Source organism: Otolemur garnettii, unplaced genomic scaffold, assembly GCF_000181295.1.
Source record: "Otolemur garnettii isolate 467f Iridium unplaced genomic scaffold, OtoGar3 scaffold00011, whole genome shotgun sequence".
Lineage (NCBI taxonomy): Eukaryota > Metazoa > Chordata > Mammalia > Primates > Galagidae > Otolemur > Otolemur garnettii.
This window is the reverse complement of record NW_003852406.1, coordinates 12,934,967-12,941,501: the sequence shown is the minus strand read 5'-3', so window position 1 is coordinate 12,941,501 and position 6,535 is coordinate 12,934,967. Positions and strand designations below refer to the sequence as shown.

General features: G+C 41.1%; 1 pseudogene; it reads right to left on the bottom strand.

Moving 5' to 3' along the window:
* Positions 1-300: 300 nt before the first annotated feature.
* Positions 301-777, bottom strand: LOC111723412 (annotated as a pseudogene).
* Between the last annotated feature and the right edge of the window lie 5,758 nt (positions 778-6,535).

The window sequence follows — 6,535 nt, the reverse complement described above, 5'->3', positions numbered from 1 at the left end:
TACAGTAGCCTTTTTATTTTTAATACCTATTATGCTCTGAATTCATAGGGAAAGGGTCCAGCAGCTTGGGGAGGCACCTTTCCATTGAGTGTGACAAAGCTTGCTATGCCTATTATCCCATGAATTCATGGGGAATAGGTTCCAGCACCTGATGCTTCTATTCCATTGGTTCTCTTGGTTCTCCTGTGTGCTGTGCTGTACACCTATTATGCCATTTATTTATGGGGAACAGGTTCTAGCACTTTATGCTCCTGCTCACCTGGTTCTCTTGGTTCTCCTGGGTGCTATGCTGTATGCCTATTATGCCATGAATTCACAGGGAATGGGTTCCAGGAGCTCAGGCTCCTTTCCGTTGGTTCTCACAGAGTGGGCTTCTCTGGGCAGTGCAGGCTAGTGCTCCAGTTGAACCCAGATCCCTTTCTCTTTGGCTTCCTTCTTTTTCTGATCATTTTCCTTCACACGTTTCAGGAAGCTATCTCGGCTCTTAGAGTGCTTAATATGCCCAACATAAACATTAATCCTCCTGGCAAGAATCTTGCCCTTCACTTGTTTGTTTACAACAATGCCAACAGCGCACAGGGTGACATCGTAGACTCTTCCAGTTTTGCCATGGTGACATCTGTGTGGGTTGCCTTTTTGAACAGTACTCATTCCCTTGATGTCATCATCTTTCTTGTAGATTCACATATATGCAGCCGAAGAAACAACTCCATGTTTTCTAAAAGGCCTAGAGAACATGTATCGGGGGCCTCTCCTCTTTCCCTCTGTGTTTGTCATTTTGGTGAATTCCTGGAAAATGGTGTTTCTGGCCAAAAGGCGAAGTCCTTCTTCTCATGAAGTTTCAGGTTAACCCTGAACAGAGTCAACTCTCTTATTCTCCACTTAGGCAGCACTTTATTCCCAGTACAAGGACATGCCACACATTCTGCCTATGGTTAGTTCCCCTAGATTACAGGCTCCTTGAAGGACAGACTGACATCTGGATCTTTCAGATCTTCCTCTCCATATCTTAGTACAGAATAATACATACAGAAGATATTTAGTCATTGCTCTTTGGGTGGGAGCTTGCTGTCTTATAACAAATAAATCATAAAAAAAAGAAAGAAAGAAGTTATGAAAAGCCTACTAGACCACAAGGCCTCTTAGGCCAATGCCTAATTTAATTTGTATTAATCTTTATATGCCCAGTATTTAGCAGGTGCTTAATAAATACAGTTCCCCCTTAAGAGTTAAGGAGACTGACCCTGTTGTAGCCAAACATCTGTGTATAACTTTACCCAAAAACTTGACTACAAATAGCCTACTGTTGACTGGAAGCCTTACCAGTAACATAAACAGTAGATTAACACTGATTGTGTATGTCATATGTATTATATACTGTATTCTTAGCAGAAAGTAAGCAAGGAATAAGAAAATATTAAGAAAACTGTAAGGAAGAGAAAATGTATTTATTTATTTAGAGGGAGAGGGGTCATCATGAGAGTCATCATCCTCTTTATCTCCAGATTGACTAAGCTGAGGAAGAGGAGGAAGGGGTGGGTCCTGCTGTCTCAGGGGTGTCAGAAGTGGGAGAAAAATCCTCACGTAAGTGCACTTACACATTTCAAATCCATGTTGTTCAAGGGTCACCTATACTTGTGTTATTAACACATACACACACACATATGGTTTCAAAATTGTAGTAAGCTTATCAAACATGCACAATATTAGGCATTTCAACAAATCTTTATTAAGGATCATTATTCTATGTCGTGCATGTGCTCTGGGTGTATAACAGCATAGGGGCTGACAGGGGTCATGATGGGCGTTTGACTTGTAAGCCCTTCTCAGAGGTTATTACTTCATCCTTTCTTGATAGTGTTTAATCAAATCCTTCTAGTGGCCCTCTAAGGCTCTACTATCCTTATTTCACATATGATGGAAAAAAAAAAAAAACGTTGCTCAAGCTGACACAGCTTGTGAGTGGGATGAAAGGTTGGTTTTGAGTCCAAATTTGTCTAATACCAAAGCTCATTCTACCATTCCATCGAGTTCAAGGAAACAAAGAAGCTTCTTAGAGGAATAGTATACATGGCACAGCAGAGAGAAAGGGACAAAGTGTTCCCGAAAAGGAGATGGGAAAGGATCCTGAAAGCCATCGTGGGACCTTCCAGACATAGGAGCTGTGTGAGGTCTGTTTCTACTCTCTCCTCATTCTACAAGTGGGGAACTTAATGTCCTGAGAGCTAAACTGACTTGCCCAAGATGCCAACCACTAGAAAGCTAGTGATCAATGTGCAGCCAGAGCCCAGGAGCCCATGTTCTGACTTCACTTATATTTTTTGTATTCCTTTAATTAAAAATAAAATTGTTTCCTGAATGGCTTGTTCCACTGTCTAGGAATGGACACCACCCGGGGACACAAAGAGGTGGAGGGTCCACTCGCCCCTGGTTTGCATCTCTTCCCTTCCTGCCTTGAGAGTGTGTATGTGGCGAGGCACCTGCTACCTACCTATTCTGTGGAACTCGCTCAGCTCTGTCTGCCCGTGAACTTTACCCTTTTCCTCATTAGGATGGTTACAAAATGTAAGCCAATTCTCTGAATTTCCTAATAGGTGTATGAAATATATGGTTCTAGAAATCCCAGAATCCCTGCACCATTGTCTCTAGCCAATCCAATCTTTCACCTCCACTGTCCTATTATACTAATAAACACTCTAATGACTTGCAGCCATGGATCAACCCTGAGTGGCAAAGTGCTGTGCAAACATCTTTTCAATGGGTTCCTTTCAGAATGTTCCAAGTGACTCAGGGACTGACTTCTATAGAATTTTGAACAAAGGTCAGCTGATCCGTGAGCTTTCTAAGATAAGGACTAATGTCTTGCTTATTTAATTCTCTAGCACAATGCTAGGCACCTAATACCTACTCAGTAAGTGTAGTTGATTATGAGAAGTGTGGGTGAGTCTGTGTGTAAAATGGAAGATATCTCTTGTCACCAAAATACAATTTATTTCACCATATTTCATGGACTATCCATAAGCTTAGATACATGCATTTTTGTTTTGTTTTGTTTTTTTAAACAAAGTCTCTGTAGTCCGGGCTAGAGTGCCATGGCATCAGCCTCACAGCAACCTCAAATCCCAAGGCTCAAGTGATTCTTCTGCCTCAGCCTCCCAAGTAGCTGAGACTACAGATGCCCACCACATACCCACCTAATTTTTCTATTTTTAGTAGAGACAGGGTCTCACTCTTGCTCAGGCTGGTCTTGAACTCCTAAGCTCAAGCAATCCTCCTGCCTAGGATTCCCAGAGTGCTAGGATTATAATAAGCGTGAGCCACAGTACTCGGCCTCATACATGTATATTTAAATTGACATCTATATTTGGGGTTTTTTTTTAAGGGGGGGAGATAAGAGTCTCACTTTGTTGCCCGTGGTAGAGTGTCGTGGTGTCACAGCTCATAACAACCTCAAACTCTTGGACTCAAGTGATTCTCTTGCCTCAGCCTCCCAAGTAAGTGGGACTACAGGCACCTGCCACAGTGGCTGGCTATTTTTAGTGACGGAATCTTGCTTTGGGTCAGTTTGGTCTCTAACTCCTCAGCCTCCCAGTGCTAGGATTACAGCCATGAGCCACCATGTCTGCATTTGTTGTAAAACCATGAATAGGACAGATAAGCCATGTTAACCTGTTCCTTCCATCCCCCTTAACACATAAAAATCAGGGCTCCTTCTTTCACTGATGATTTCTGAGTCTCACCAGTATTACTCCAATCAGAAATGTTCCTTTATGAGACATTGGCTCCTTTTGGATGCAAAATTAAACAAGGCGATGATCTATTGTAGGTTAAATTTGTGTTTTCTCCATAGCTTCCCAAATAGTCCAGCTTAGAACTTTCTGGGTCTGACCCTATTTGGTCTGTAGGAAACCTGGTCCCCTGGTTCTGTGTCAACCAGAATGGCCCACGTCCTAAAGGTTATAGTTCAGTGGTAAGGATTCAGCTAAGGATTCAGCTGAATCAAGCTGCCTAGGACCACATTAACCTTTAACTGATCCTTTTCTTGTTCAGCTAGAAAGAAATTAATTAGATTAGCAAGCTGCCACACACCAGAGAGAGATGCAGGGCCTGGTGAGACAAAACCAAAATGCTCTCTCTCACACATGCATCAGCAAACTTTCAAATCACCTTTGTCCTAGGAGCCACTTACAGACTTGGCATAAATTTGTCAATCTCCTCATCTGCCATTCTCCTCAATAGCATTACATGTGTGATTCAGGGAGGCATACTATGAGATTAGACCTTGTCAATAACAAAATATGGTCTCATAAAGTCAAGTGTTATTTCTTCTTTTAACCTCTCAAGTGGGAGGATCGGCACTGATTATAGTTGTCTAGACCCCCTCCAAAAATGCACCACACTTTTCTCATAGGCCTTTGGAACCACCGAGTGTCAGAAGTGTCTCTCTGCTTCTGTGGGAAACCCAGCACACAGGGACACGATGTAGGTCTGTGGCTATCTCTAGAGGACTCTGAAATGAATTACATTGTGTTTGTAAGTCGGCCGTGTGCCTTCTTTTCCTGAGATTAGCCAACAGAAACCTTTGAGTCGAGGATTTATTCATACTGGGCTCTCATTCATGATAAAGAATTCCCATCCTATTTGATTATCTTCATGTAGCAACATTTTCTTTTCAGAACACTTAGTAAAAAGAAAAAAAAGTATGAAAATATTGTTTAGCATGGCGTCTTCCCCCATAGTAGGTTCTCCATATGCATTTGTTTAATAAAATCCAAATAACTATTCCTATATTATTATATTGTAATATTTTATTGTATTTCTGCATTATTGTATTTTAATATGAAATAATGGTAATGTTCGGGTAAAAATTTGCATTCAATAGTATCATCTATGGCTTTAATTTTGTATTATTAAAGAGAAATACGGATCCTTTCATCCCTGACTCGTTTGTGTGGTTGGGGACTTAGAATTCTGTAGAAAATTTGGACTTCAAATTTTTTTAAAGCCTTTAATTTTTTTTACTTTGAAATTTTCATGAGAACTGTGTGTTAATAAAAAGAACAGTAACCTACCCTGGGTTAAAAGCTGAAGACATTGAGTGGAGGCATGCATTATAAATAACATTTAGCCACATTGGAAGATTAGGACTTAATATATGAAATTTTGTTGGTCATTGGTTGTAGGATGTGAACGAAATACATTTCTAAAGGGCAAGGTCAGTATTACGTTATCCCGGGAATGTCTGTGTTGAATAAATGTGCAAATATTTCAAATAAGTATTATGAGATTATATCCCTATTGGGGACATATCTATAGGTTGAATGATTCTACTAGGTGTAACTGAAGGAGCACATATCACCGTACATGTCATCCCCAATGACCGATTTCACTTGAAATGGTCTAGAAATAAATACTGATTAATTAGTAAATCAATTATTTATTAATTAATAGATACTGATTAATACTTAGTGATGTAAGGCTGTTTACCTTGGAATCTGAAAGGGAGGCTAGTTATTTTCAAAATATTATTTCCTAAAGCAGGATACTGTTTAAAAGTAACACTGGATTGGCTCAGCGCCTATAGCTCAACTGGCTAAGGCGCCAGCCACGTACACCTAAGGTGGCGGGTTCAAATCCCCAGCCTGGACCCGCCAAACAACAATGACGGCTGCAACCAACGCCCACCTGTGGTCCCAGCTACTTGGGAGGCGGAGGCAGGAGACTCGCTTGAGCCCAGGAGTTGGAGGTTGCTGTGAGCTGTAATGCCACGGCACTCTTCCCAGGGGGACAGCTTGAGGCTCTGTCTCAAAAAAAAAAAAAAAAGTAACACTGGATTCTCAGAGTTATCTGACTTTCGTGTAGAGAATGAAAGAATGAGTTTATGAGTGTGCAGTCTCTGCTGGTTTTCCATCCTTTAATGGTACAAGGAAAAGAAAATTGTACCTGACGCCTACCTAGAGGAGAGCGTGGCATTCCCCTTCCTTCCTCTGGTGGTTAGCACAAGGGAAATCAAGGCCCAAATTTGAATGATGGTGTCAGTGGAACTGAGGAGCATTGCTTCACTGGGAGATGGAGTTGCATCACGGGGACATGGTGTGACTTAATTTCATAATTGTAAACATTTCAGTGGGTATGGTTGATTCATTGGAAACGCTTGTCCACTTCACTGTGGCTGGACAGCTGAGTTAACATGGGTACGTCTTGGCTTCACACTTCTATAATTTCTTTTCTTTGTGGTTTTATTTGGAAAAAAAAATGATAAAGGAAAAACATTGTATGAGAATGAATTTATCTGAAATCAAACTTTTGTAAAGCCACAGCTTGAGTGAAGGACAATGAACTTTCTTGACCTTCTACATCAGAGCACTGTGTAAATGTTGGGAAGACTTAGTTTTGCCTTGAGAGGGGACTGGAGGTTGGAGTGAGTAGGAATCCTTGTTTCTATACTGCAGACGGTCTGCTTGTGTTTTAAATTATGGCCCAACTCAGGGGCATGGGTAACTCAGTTATATGGACAAATAAATGCCAGAATTAT